The following is a 13900-nucleotide window of genomic DNA, read 5'->3' as shown; positions in this document are numbered from 1 at the left end:
TGAACCAACGACGATCGAAGGAATAAATTCCGTTCTCAGCATCGTTGGCTATAATCGGGCAATTTACGGGCTTGCAATCCTCCTATGCACCTGGCAATGTATGGTAGTGTTTCCTGCTGCTTTCCTGATTTGGATGTGTACCATGGCCTTTATCAGGCACTCTCTACTAGCTCCGGAATCGAACCCTGATTCCCGCTTCCCGTCACAACCATGGTAGTCCTCTACACTACCATCAATAGTTGATGGGGCACAGTCAAGTGAAAGATCGGTACCAGACTTCAACTCAATCGGCCGATTGGTTTAACTAATAAGTGCACCGGTTCTACCACCTTCAGAAGCAGCATTCCCGGCCTGTTGCATGTATTAGCTCTGGTTTTCATCAATCTTCCCCTGCTGTGTTATACTGAGCTTATGCGGTTTCTCGATTGTCGTGCAAAGTGTGTTATCACACATACCCAATATGCTCAACTCTCATGTTCGTTTGACGCACCAAACTTTATTAGTGATGCACCACACAACAGGTTTTAATATACGCGATCGTGTGTGATTCAGTGTGAACTTGGTGCGCCAAGTCCATTTGTGATGCATCACTTAGCTAACCATCTTTCGGGACTGTTTAGGGTATGTGCTCCTCCACATCTATGCTTACTCGTACACATTCTCTGTCAATAGGTTTAAGATCGGGCATTCTACCATATCATTGCCTTAATGCTTTCAAATCAAGGCTACCAGGGTAGCCTAATTGCGTTCGAAACTCAACTTGTGAGCTGTCGGCCCTAGAAGTTTTTTAGGCTGCTAGGACCTCTCTCTATATTTTGCCTTTGGACTTCTCGAAGCTCAACTTGTGAGCAGTTCCATGCACCACTACCCGTATCTCTTAGCTTAGTTCTAGCCATGTGCGTTCAAAGCTCAACGTTAAGCTGTGTCCTGCACCACAATCGTTATATAATAAGCTTATCTCTAAGCTTTTTTGCGTTCAATGCTCAACGTTAAGCTATCCCTTCGCTTAGAACCTCGCTCTACATTTTGCCTTTGGACTTCTCGAAGCTCAACTTGTGAGCAGTTCCATGCACCACTATAGGTATCTCTTAGCTTAGTTCTAGCCATTTGCGTTCAAAGCTCAACGTTAAGCTGTGTACTGCACCACAACCCTTGTATCTTAAGCTTATCTCTAAGCTTTTTTGCGTTCAATGCTCAACGTTAAGCTATCCCTTCGCTTAGAACCTCGCTCTATATTCAACTTTCAGATACCTCAAAGCTCAACTTATGTGGTCTGCTATTGCTCTTGAACGGGTACAATATCTGACAGAGGGGGGTTTTTGGCCCAAATTATGCATTATTAGTTTAACCTCCGTCGCAGAACCACATTTGACCAGGTCGAGAAAAAAATTTTTTCGTGACGACCTGGTCCCCCATAGTAGGGAATGAACATGACATCTTAACCATATTTGACCATTTTCAAATTTCTCGTCGCGGAATGATGACTTTACTAGTAAAATTTGTTCCGGGTAGGGACCTCCCATACAAAATTTTCATCGCTCCAAAAGTGATTTTGTTTCACTTTTCAACATTTACAAGGTCCATAAATCATGTTTTGAGACGATATGGAAAAAAAAATTTTTTGCCCGTCTCGACCAACTCGACCGATGGTGACCACAGTAGGGTGCTCCATACAAATTTTCCTTATGTGGAATTTTCAGTGTAAAATAAGGTTTCTCCAATCGATCGCGGGTTTCACTTTTCATCATTTGCTAGGTCTAACTATGATGTTTTGAGTGGTCCCGCAAAAATTTTTTCTCTTGGCCAGTCGACCCTTTCGTCCATGTCGGTGTGTTCTGCAGTAGGGTGCTCCATACAAATTTTCCTTATGTGGAATTTTTCAGTGTAAAATAAGGTTTCTCCAATCGATCGCGGGTTTCACTTTTCATCATTTGCTAGGTCTAACTATGATGTTTTGAGTGGTCCCGCAAAAATTTTTTCTTGGACCGGGCCTTCCTTCCCGGCCCTGTCGGTGTGCTCTGCAGTAGGGTGCTCCATACAAATTTTCCTTATGTGGAATTTTTCAGTGTAAAATAAGGTTTCTCCAATCGATCGCGGGTTTCACTTTTCATCATTTGCTAGGTCTAACTATGATGTTTTGAGTGGTCCCGCAAAAATTTTTTCTTGGACCGGGCCTTCCTTCCCGGCCCTGTCGGTGTGCTCTGCAGTAGGGTGCTCCATACAAATTTTCCTTATGTGGAATTTTTCAGTGTAAAATAAGGTTTCTCCAATCGATCGCGGGTTTCACTTTTCATCATTTGCTAGGTCTAACTATGATGTTTTGAGTGGTCCCGCAAAAATTTTTTCTTGGACCGGGCCTTCCTTCCCGGCCCTGTCGGTGTGCTCTGCAGTAGGGTGCTCCATACAAATTTTCCTTATGTGGAATTTTTCAGTGTAAAATAAGGTTTCTCCAATCGATCGCGGGTTTCACTTTTCATCATTTGCTAGGTCTAACTATGATGTTTTGAGTGGTCCCGCAAAAATTTTTTCTTGGACCGGGCCTTCCTTCCCGGCCCTGTCGGTGTGTTCTGCAGTAGGGTGCTCCATACAAATTTTCCTTATGTGGAATTTTTCAGTGTAAAATAAGGTTTCTCCAATCGATCGCGGGTTTCACTTTTCATCATTTGCTAGGTCTAACTATGATGTTTTGAGTGGTCCCGCAAAAATTTTTTCTTGGACCGGGCCTTCCTTCCCGGCCCTGTCGGTGTGCTCTGCAGTAGGGTGCTCCATACAAATTTTCCTTATGTGGAATTTTTCAGTGTAAAATAAGGTTTCTCCAATCGATCGCGGGTTTCACTTTTCATCATTTGCTAGGTCTAACTATGATGTTTTGAGTGGTCCCGCAAAAATTTTTTCTTGGACCGGGCCTTCCTTCCCGGCCCTGTCGGTGTGCTCTGCAGTAGGGTGCTCCATACAAATTTTCCTTATGTGGAATTTTTCAGTGTAAAATAAGGTTTCTCCAATCGATCGCGGGTTTCACTTTTCATCATTTGCTAGGTCTAACTATGATGTTTTGAGTGGTCCCGCAAAAATTTTTTCTTGGACCGGGCCTTCCTTCCCGGCCCTGTCGGTGTGCTCTGCAGTAGGGTGCTCCATACAAATTTTCCTTATGTGGAATTTTTCAGTGTAAAATAAGGTTTCTCCAATCGATCGCGGGTTTCACTTTTCATCATTTGCTAGGTCTAACTATGATGTTTTGAGTGGTCCCGCAAAAATTTTTTCTTGGACCGGGCCTTCCTTCCCGGCCCTGTCGGTGTGCTCTGCAGTAGGGTGCTCCATACAAATTTTCCTTATGTGGAATTTTTCAGTGTAAAATAAGGTTTCTCCAATCGATCGCGGGTTTCACTTTTCATCATTTGCTAGGTCTAACTATGATGTTTTGAGTGGTCCCGCAAAAATTTTTTCTTGGACCGGGCCTTCCTTCCCGGCCCTGTCGGTGTGCTCTGCAGTAGGGTGCTCCATACAAATTTTCCTTATGTGGAATTTTTCAGTGTAAAATAAGGTTTCTCCAATCGATCGCGGGTTTCACTTTTCATCATTTGCTAGGTCTAACTATGATGTTTTGAGTGGTCCCGCAAAAATTTTTTCTTGGACCGGGCCTTCCTTCCCGGCCCTGTCGGTGTGCTCTGCAGTAGGGTGCTCCATACAAATTTTCCTTATGTGGAATTTTTCAGTGTAAAATAAGGTTTCTCCAATCGATCGCGGGTTTCACTTTTCATCATTTGCTAGGTCTAACTATGATGTTTTGAGTGGTCCCGCAAAAATTTTTTCTTGGACCGGGCCTTCCTTCCCGGCCCTGTCGGTGTGCTCTGCAGTAGGGTGCTCCATACAAATTTTCCTTATGTGGAATTTTTCAGTGTAAAATAAGGTTTCTCCAATCGATCGCGGGTTTCACTTTTCATCATTTGCTAGGTCTAACTATGATGTTTTGAGTGGTCCCGCAAAAATTTTTTCTTGGACCGGGCCTTCCTTCCCGGCCCTGTCGGTGTGTTCTGCAGTAGGGTGCTCCATACAAATTTTCCTTATGTGGAATTTTTCAGTGTAAAATAAGGTTTCTCCAATCGATCGCGGGTTTCACTTTTCATCATTTGCTAGGTCTAACTATGATGTTTTGAGTGGTCCCGCAAAAATTTTTTCTTGGACCGGGCCTTCCTTCCCGGCCCTGTCGGTGTGTTCTGCAGTAGGGTGCTCCATACAAATTTTCCTTATGTGGAATTTTTCAGTGTAAAATAAGGTTTCTCCAATCGATCGCGGGTTTCACTTTTCATCATTTGCTAGGTCTAACTATGATGTTTTGAGTGGTCCCGCAAAAATTTTTTCTTGGACCGGGCCTTCCTTCCCGGCCCTGTCGGTGTGCTCTGCAGTAGGGTGCTCCATACAAATTTTCCTTATGTGGAATTTTTCAGTGTAAAATAAGGTTTCTCCAATCGATCGCGGGTTTCACTTTTCATCATTTGCTAGGTCTAACTATGATGTTTTGAGTGGTCCCGCAAAAATTTTTTCTTGGACCGGGCCTTCCTTCCCGGCCCTGTCGGTGTGCTCTGCAGTAGGGTGCTCCATACAAATTTTCCTTATGTGGAATTTTTCAGTGTAAAATAAGGTTTCTCCAATCGATCGCGGGTTTCACTTTTCATCATTTGCTAGGTCTAACTATGATGTTTTGAGTGGTCCCGCAAAAATTTTTTCTTGGACCGGGCCTTCCTTCCCGGCCCTGTCGGTGTGCTCTGCAGTAGGGTGCTCCATACAAATTTTCCTTATGTGGAATTTTTCAGTGTAAAATAAGGTTTCTCCAATCGATCGCGGGTTTCACTTTTCATCATTTGCTAGGTCTAACTATGATGTTTTGAGTGGTCCCGCAAAAATTTTTTCTTGGACCGGGCCTTCCTTCCCGGCCCTGTCGGTGTGCTCTGCAGTAGGGTGCTCCATACAAATTTTCCTTATGTGGAATTTTTCAGTGTAAAATAAGGTTTCTCCAATCGATCGCGGGTTTCACTTTTCATCATTTGCTAGGTCTAACTATGATGTTTTGAGTGGTCCCGCAAAAATTTTTTCTTGGACCGGGCCTTCCTTCCCGGCCCTGTCGGTGTGTTCTGCAGTAGGGTGCTCCATACAAATTTTCCTTATGTGGAATTTTTCAGTGTAAAATAAGGTTTCTCCAATCGATCGCGGGTTTCACTTTTCATCATTTGCTAGGTCTAACTATGATGTTTTGAGTGGTCCCGCAAAAATTTTTTCTTGGACCGGGCCTTCCTTCCCGGCCCTGTCGGTGTGCTCTGCAGTAGGGTGCTCCATACAAATTTTCCTTATGTGGAATTTTTCAGTGTAAAATAAGGTTTCTCCAATCGATCGCGGGTTTCACTTTTCATCATTTGCTAGGTCTAACTATGATGTTTTGAGTGGTCCCGCAAAAATTTTTTCTCTTAGCCAGTCGACCCTTTCGTCCATGTCGGTGTGCTCTGCAGTAGGGTGCTCCATACAAATTTTCCTTATGTGGAATTTTTCAGTGTAAAATAAGGTTTCTCCAATCGATCGCGGGTTTCACTTTTCATCATTTGCTAGGTCTAACTATGATGTTTTGAGTGGTCCCGCAAAAATTTTTTCTTGGACCGGGCCTTCCTTCCCGGCCCTGTCGGTGTGCTCTGCAGTAGGGTGCTCCATACAAATTTTCCTTATGTGGAATTTTTCAGTGTAAAATAAGGTTTCTCCAATCGATCGCGGGTTTCACTTTTCATCATTTGCTAGGTCTAACTATGATGTTTTGAGTGGTCCCGCAAAAATTTTTTCTCTTAGCCAGTCGACCCTTTCGTCCATGTCGGTGTGCTCTGCAGTAGGGTGCTCCATACAAATTTTCCTTATGTGGAATTTTTCAGTGTAAAATAAGGTTTCTCCAATCGATCGCGGGTTTCACTTTTCATCATTTGCTAGGTCTAACTATGATGTTTTGAGTGGTCCCGCAAAAATTTTTTCTTGGACCGGGCCTTCCTTCCCGGCCCTGTCGGTGTGCTCTGCAGTAGGGTGCTCCATACAAATTTTCCTTATGTGGAATTTTTCAGTGTAAAATAAGGTTTCTCCAATCGATCGCGGGTTTCACTTTTCATCATTTGCTAGGTCTAACTATGATGTTTTGAGTGGTCCCGCAAAAATTTTTTCTTGGACCGGGCCTTCCTTCCCGGCCCTGTCGGTGTGCTCTGCAGTAGGGTGCTCCATACAAATTTTCCTTATGTGGAATTTTTCAGTGTAAAATAAGGTTTCTCCAATCGATCGCGGGTTTCACTTTTCATCATTTGCTAGGTCTAACTATGATGTTTTGAGTGGTCCCGCAAAAATTTTTTCTTGGACCGGGCCTTCCTTCCCGGCCCTGTCGGTGTGCTCTGCAGTAGGGTGCTCCATACAAATTTTCCTTATGTGGAATTTTTCAGTGTAAAATAAGGTTTCTCCAATCGATCGCGGGTTTCACTTTTCATCATTTGCTAGGTCTAACTATGATGTTTTGAGTGGTCCCGCAAAAATTTTTTCTTGGACCGGGCCTTCCTTCCCGGCCCTGTCGGTGTGCTCTGCAGTAGGGTGCTCCATACATATTTTCCTTATGTGGAATTTTTCAGTGTAAAATAAGGTTTCTCCAATCGATCGCGGGTTTCACTTTTCATCATTTGCTAGGTCTAACTATGATGTTTTGAGTGGTCCCGCAAAAATTTTTTCTCTTAGCCAGTCGACCCTTTCGTCCATGTCGGTGTGCTCTGCAGTAGGGTGCTCCATACAAATTTTCCTTATGTGGAATTTTTCAGTGTAAAATAAGGTTTCTCCAATCGATCGCGGGTTTCACTTTTCATCATTTGCTAGGTCTAACTATGATGTTTTGAGTGGTCCCGCAAAAATTTTTTCTTGGACCGGGCCTTCCTTCCCGGCCCTGTCGGTGTGCTCTGCAGTAGGGTGCTCCATACAAATTTTCCTTATGTGGAATTTTTCAGTGTAAAATAAGGTTTCTCCAATCGATCGCGGGTTTCACTTTTCATCATTTGCTAGGTCTAACTATGATGTTTTGAGTGGTCCCGCAAAAATTTTTTCTCTTAGCCAGTCGACCCTTTCGTCCATGTCGGTGTGCTCTGCAGTAGGGTGCTCCATACAAATTTTCCTTATGTGGAATTTTTCAGTGTAAAATAAGGTTTCTCCAATCGATCGCGGGTTTCACTTTTCATCATTTGCTAGGTCTAACTATGATGTTTTGAGTGGTCCCGCAAAAATTTTTTCTTGGACCGGGCCTTCCTTCCCGGCCCTGTCGGTGTGCTCTGCAGTAGGGTGCTCCATACAAATTTTCCTTATGTGGAATTTTTCAGTGTAAAATAAGGTTTCTCCAATCGATCGCGGGTTTCACTTTTCATCATTTGCTAGGTCTAACTATGATGTTTTGAGTGGTCCCGCAAAAATTTTTTCTTGGACCGGGCCTTCCTTCCCGGCCCTGTCGGTGTGCTCTGCAGTAGGGTGCTCCATACAAATTTTCCTTATGTGGAATTTTTCAGTGTAAAATAAGGTTTCTCCAATCGATCGCGGGTTTCACTTTTCATCATTTGCTAGGTCTAACTATGATGTTTTGAGTGGTCCCGCAAAAATTTTTTCTTGGACCGGGCCTTCCTTCCCGGCCCTGTCGGTGTGCTCTGCAGTAGGGTGCTCCATACAAATTTTCCTTATGTGGAATTTTTCAGTGTAAAATAAGGTTTCTCCAATCGATCGCGGGTTTCACTTTTCATCATTTGCTAGGTCTAACTATGATGTTTTGAGTGGTCCCGCAAAAATTTTTTCTCTTAGCCAGTCGACCCTTTCGTCCATGTCGGTGTGTTCTGCAGTAGGGTGCTCCATACAAATTTTCCTTATGTGGAATTTTTCAGTGTAAAATAAGGTTTCTCCAATCGATCGCGGGTTTCACTTTTCATCATTTGCTAGGTCTAACTATGATGTTTTGAGTGGTCCCGCAAAAATTTTTTCTTGGACCGGGCCTTCCTTCCCGGCCCTGTCGGTGTGCTCTGCAGTAGGGTGCTCCATACAAATTTTCCTTATGTGGAATTTTTCAGTGTAAAATAAGGTTTCTCCAATCGATCGCGGGTTTCACTTTTCATCATTTGCTAGGTCTAACTATGATGTTTTGAGTGGTCCCGCAAAAATTTTTTCTTGGACCGGGCCTTCCTTCCCGGCCCTGTCGGTGTGCTCTGCAGTAGGGTGCTCCATACAAATTTTCCTTATGTGGAATTTTTCAGTGTAAAATAAGGTTTCTCCAATCGATCGCGGGTTTCACTTTTCATCATTTGCTAGGTCTAACTATGATGTTTTGAGTGGTCCCGCAAAAATTTTTTCTTGGACCGGGCCTTCCTTCCCGGCCCTGTCGGTGTGCTCTGCAGTAGGGTGCTCCATACAAATTTTCCTTATGTGGAATTTTTCAGTGTAAAATAAGGTTTCTCCAATCGATCGCGGGTTTCACTTTTCATCATTTGCTAGGTCTAACTATGATGTTTTGAGTGGTCCCGCAAAAATTTTTTCTTGGACCGGGCCTTCCTTCCCGGCCCTGTCGGTGTGCTCTGCAGTAGGGTGCTCCATACAAATTTTCCTTATGTGGAATTTTTCAGTGTAAAATAAGGTTTCTCCAATCGATCGCGGGTTTCACTTTTCATCATTTGCTAGGTCTAACTATGATGTTTTGAGTGGTCCCGCAAAAATTTTTTCTTGGACCGGGCCTTCCTTCCCGGCCCTGTCGGTGTGCTCTGCAGTAGGGTGCTCCATACAAATTTTCCTTATGTGGAATTTTTCAGTGTAAAATAAGGTTTCTCCAATCGATCGCGGGTTTCACTTTTCATCATTTGCTAGGTCTAACTATGATGTTTTGAGTGGTCCCGCAAAAATTTTTTCTCTTAGCCAGTCGACCCTTTCGTCCATGTCGGTGTGTTCTGCAGTAGGGTGCTCCATACAAATTTTCCTTATGTGGAATTTTTCAGTGTAAAATAAGGTTTCTCCAATCGATCGCGGGTTTCACTTTTCATCATTTGCTAGGTCTAACTATGATTTTTTGAGTGGTCCCGCAAAATTTTTTTCTCTTAGCCAGTCGACCCTTTCGTCCATGTCGGTGTGTTCTGCAGTAGGGTGCTCCAACCAAGTTTTCCTAATGAAAGTTTTTCGTGGTTTCGTGTGAGTTAAAAACTCCGGAACTTGGCTTATTTTCACCATAATTTCCACATATGGTGACCAACTCAATAAACGTTTTGTGCGTATCCTATGGACAGTTTTTCGCGTTCAACTTGGTGAACTAGGGTTGTATTCCCGAAGGGTAAAAAAATCTGGACTTAGCCAAATTTTGAAATCTCCAACCAATCTTGGCCTGTTAGATTATCTTGGTTGGGTTGCTATGGGCTGGTACGGCCTACTTGATAGGCAATGTTTCAACTCTTGGAAGCTTTCGTGGTTGTTTAGAACTGTCCATGGCCTTCTTGATAGAAATGGCTTATGGTGGCCATGGACTTAGCAACATTTTGAGATCCAATCTTGGCCTGTTAGATTATCTTGGTTGGGTTGCTATGGGCTGGTACGGCCTACTTGATAGGCAATGTTTCAACTCTTGGAAGCTTTCGTGGTTGCTAAGCACAGTTCGTGGCCTTCTTGATAGAAATGGCTTATGGTGGCCATGGACTTAGCAAAATTTTGAAATCTCCAACCAATCTTGGCCTCTTAGATTATCTTGGTTGGGTTGGTATGGGCTGGTACGGCCTACTTGATAGGCAATGTTTCAACTCTTGGAAGCTTTCGTGGTTGTTTAGAACTGTCCATGGCCTTCTTGATAGAAATGGCTTATGGTGGCCATGGACTTAGCAACATTTTGAGATCCAATCTTGGCCTCTTAGATTATCTTGGTTGGGTTGCTATGGGCTGCTACGGCCTACTTGATAGGCAATGTTTCAAGCCTTGGAAGCTTTCGTGGTTGTTTAGAACTGTCCATGGCCTTCTTGATAGAAATGGCTTATGGTGGCCATGGACTTAGCAACATTTTGAGATCCAATCTTGGCCTGTTAGATTATCTTGGTTGGGTTGCTATGGGCTGGTACGGCCTACTTGATAGGCAATGTTTCAACTCTTGAAAGCTTTCGTGGTTGCTTAGAACTGTCCATGGCCTTCTTGATAGAAATGGCTTATCGTGGCCATGGACTTAGCAAAATTTTGAAATCTCCAACCAATCTTGGCCTCTTAGATTATCTTGGTTGGGTTGCTATGGGCTGGTACGGCCTACTTGATAGGCAATGTTTCAACTCTTGGAAGCTTTTGTGGTTGCTAAGCACTGTTCGTGACCTTCTTGATCGGAATGGCTTATCGTGGCCATGGACTTAGCAAAATTTTGAAATCTCCAACCAATCTTGGCCTGTTAGATTATCTTGGTTGGGTTGGTATGGGCTGGTACGGCCTACTTGATAGGCAATGTTTCAACTCTTGGAAGCTTTCGTGGTTGCTTAGAACTGTCCATGGCCTTCTTGATCGGAATGGCTTATCGTGGCCATGGACTTAGCAAAATTTTGAAATCTCCAACCAATCTTGGCCTCTTAGATTATCTTGGTTGGGTTGCTAAGGGCTGGTACGGCCTACTTGATAGGCAATGTTTCAACTCTTGGAAGCCTTCTTGGTTGCTTAGAACTGTCCATGGCCTTCTTGATAGAAATGGCTCACGTGGCCATGGACTTAGCAAAATTTTGAAATCTCCAACCAATCTTGGCCTGTTAGATTATCTTGGTTGGGTTGCTATGGGCTGGTGCGGCCTACTTGATAGGCAATGTTTCAACTCTTGGAAGTTTTCGTGGTTGCTTAGAACTGTCCATGGCCTTCTTGATCGGAATGGCTTATCGTGGCCATGGACTTAGCAAAATTTTGAAATCTCCAACCAATCTTGGCCTGTTAGATTATCTTGGTTGGGTTGCTATGGGCTGGTACGGCCTACTTGATAGGCAATGTTTCAACTCTTGGAAGCTTTTGTGGTTGCTAAGCACTGTTCGTGACCTTCTTGATCGGAATTGCTTATCGTGGCCATGGACTTAGCAAAATTTTGAAATCTCCAACCAATCTTGGCCTCTTAGATTATCTTGGTTGGGTTGCTATGGGCTGGTACGGCCTACTTGATAGGCAATGTTTCAACTCTTGGAAGTTTTCGTGGTTGCTTAGAACTGTCCATGGCCTTCTTGATCGGAATGGCTTATCGTGGCCATGGACTTAGCAAAATTTTGAAATCTCCAACCAATCTTGGCCTCTTAGATTATCTTGGTTGGGTTGCTATGGGCTGGTACGGCCTACTTGATAGGCAATGTTTCAACTCTTGGAAGCCTTCTTGGTTGCTTAGAACTGTCCATGGCCTTCTTGATAGAAATGGCTCACGTGGCCATGGACTTAGCAAAATTTTGAAATCTCCAACCAATCTTGGCCTGTTAGATTATCTTGGTTGGGTTGCTATGGGCTGGTGCGGCCTACTTGATAGGCAATGTTTCAACTCTTGGAAGTTTTCGTGGTTGCTTAGAACTGTCCATGGCCTTCTTGATCGGAATGGCTTATCGTGGCCATGGACTTAGCAAAATTTTGAAATCTCCAACCAATCTTGGCCTGTTAGATTATCTTGGTTGGGTTGCTATGGGCTGGTACGGCCTACTTGATAGGCAATGTTTCAACTCTTGGAAGCTTTTGTGGTTGCTAAGCACTGTTCGTGACCTTCTTGATCGGAATTGCTTATCGTGGCCATGGACTTAGCAAAATTTTGAAATCTCCAACCAATCTTGGCCTCTTAGATTATCTTGGTTGGGTTGCTATGGGCTGGTACGGCCTACTTGATAGGCAATGTTTCAACTCTTGGAAGCTTTCGTGGTTGCTTAGAACTGTCCATGGCCTTCTTGATCGGAATGGCTTATCGTGGCCATGGACTTAGCAAAATTTTGAAATCTCCAACCAATCTTGGCCTGTTAGATTATCTTGGTTGGGTTGCTATGGGCTGGTACGGCCTACTTGATAGGCAATGTTTCAACTCTTGGAAGCTTTCGTGGTTGCTTAGAACTGTCCATGGCCTTCTTGATCGGAATGGCTTATCGTGGCCATGGACTTAGCAAAATTTTGAAATCTCCAACCAATCTTGGCCTGTTAGATTATCTTGGTTAGGTTGCTTTGGGCTGGTACGGCCTACTTGATAGGCAATGTTTCAACTCTTGGAAGCCTTCGTGGTTGCTTAGAACTGTCCATGGCCTTCTTGATAGAAATGGCTCACGTGGCCATGGACTTAGCAAAATTTTGAAATCTCCAACCAATCTTGGCCTCTTAGATTACCTTGGTTGGGTTGGTATGGGCTGGTACGGCCTACTTGATAGGCAATGTTTCAACTCTTGGAAGCTTTCGTGGTTGCTAAGCACTGTTCGTGGCCTTCTTGATCGGAATGGCTTATGGTGGCCATGGACTTAGCAAAATTTTGAAATCTCCAACCAATCTTGGCCTGTTAGATTATCTTGGTTGGGTTGCTATGGGCTGCTACGGCCTACTTGATAGGCAATGTTTCAACTCTTGGAAGCTTTCGTGGTTGCTAAGCACTGTTCGTGGCCTTCTTGATAGAAATGGCTTATGGTGGCCATGGACTTAGCAAAATTTTGAAATCTCCAACCAATCTTGGCCTGTTAGATTATCTTGGTTGGGTTGCTTTGGGCTGGTACGGCCTACTTGATAGGCAATGTTTCAACTCTTGGAAGCTTTCGTGGTTGTTTAGAACTGTCCATGGCCTTCTTGATAGAAATGGCTTATCGTGGCCATGGACTTAGCAAAATTTTGAGATCCAATCTTGGCCTGTTAGATTATCTTGGTTGGTTTGCTATGGGCTGGTACGGCCTACTTGATAGGCAATGTTTCAACTCTTGGAAGCTTTCGTGGTTGCTAAGCACTGTTCGTGGCCTTCTTGATCGGAATGGCTTATGGTGGCCATGGACTTAGCAAAATTTTGAAATCTCCAACCAATCTTGGCCTGTTAGATTATCTTGGTTGGGTTGCTATGGGCTGCTACGGCCTACTTGATAGGCAATGTTTCAACTCTTGGAAGCTTTCGTGGTTGCTAAGCACTGTTCGTGGCCTTCTTGATAGAAATGGCTTATGGTGGCCATGGACTTAGCAAAATTTTGAAATCTCCAACCAATCTTGGCCTGTTAGATTATCTTGGTTGGGTTGCTTTGGGCTGGTACGGCCTACTTGATAGGCAATGTTTCAACTCTTGGAAGCTTTCGTGGTTGTTTAGAACTGTCCATGGCCTTCTTGATAGAAATGGCTTATCGTGGCCATGGACTTAGCAACATTTTGAGATCCAATCTTGGCCTGTTAGATTATCTTGGTTGGTTTGCTATGGGCTGGTACGGCCTACTTGATAGGCAATGTTTCAACTCTTGGAAGCTTTCGTGGTTGTTTAGAACTGTCCATGGCCTTCTTGATAGAAATGGCTTATGGTGGCCATGGACTTAGCAACATTTTGAGATCCAATCTTGGCCTCTTAGATTATCTTGGTTGGGTTGCTATGGGCTGCTACGGCCTACTTGATAGGCAATGTTTCAACTCTTGGAAGCTTTCGTGGTTGCTTAGAACTGTCCATGGCCTTCTTGATCGGAATGGCTTATCGTGGCCATGGACTTAGCAAAATTTTGAAATCTCCAACCAATCTTGGCCTGTTAGATTATCTTGGTTGGTTTGCTATGGGCTGGTACGGCCTACTTGATAGGCAATGTTTCAACTCTTGGAAGCTTTCGTGGTTGTTTAGAACTGTCCATGGCCTTCTTGATCGGAATGGCTTATGGTGGCCATGGACTTAGCAACATTTTGAGATCCAATC

The sequence above is a fragment of the Anopheles marshallii genome (assembly GCF_943734725.1).
Source record: "Anopheles marshallii chromosome X unlocalized genomic scaffold, idAnoMarsDA_429_01 X_unloc_92, whole genome shotgun sequence".
Lineage (NCBI taxonomy): Eukaryota > Metazoa > Arthropoda > Insecta > Diptera > Culicidae > Anopheles > Anopheles marshallii.
This window is presented reverse-complemented; position numbering follows the sequence as displayed.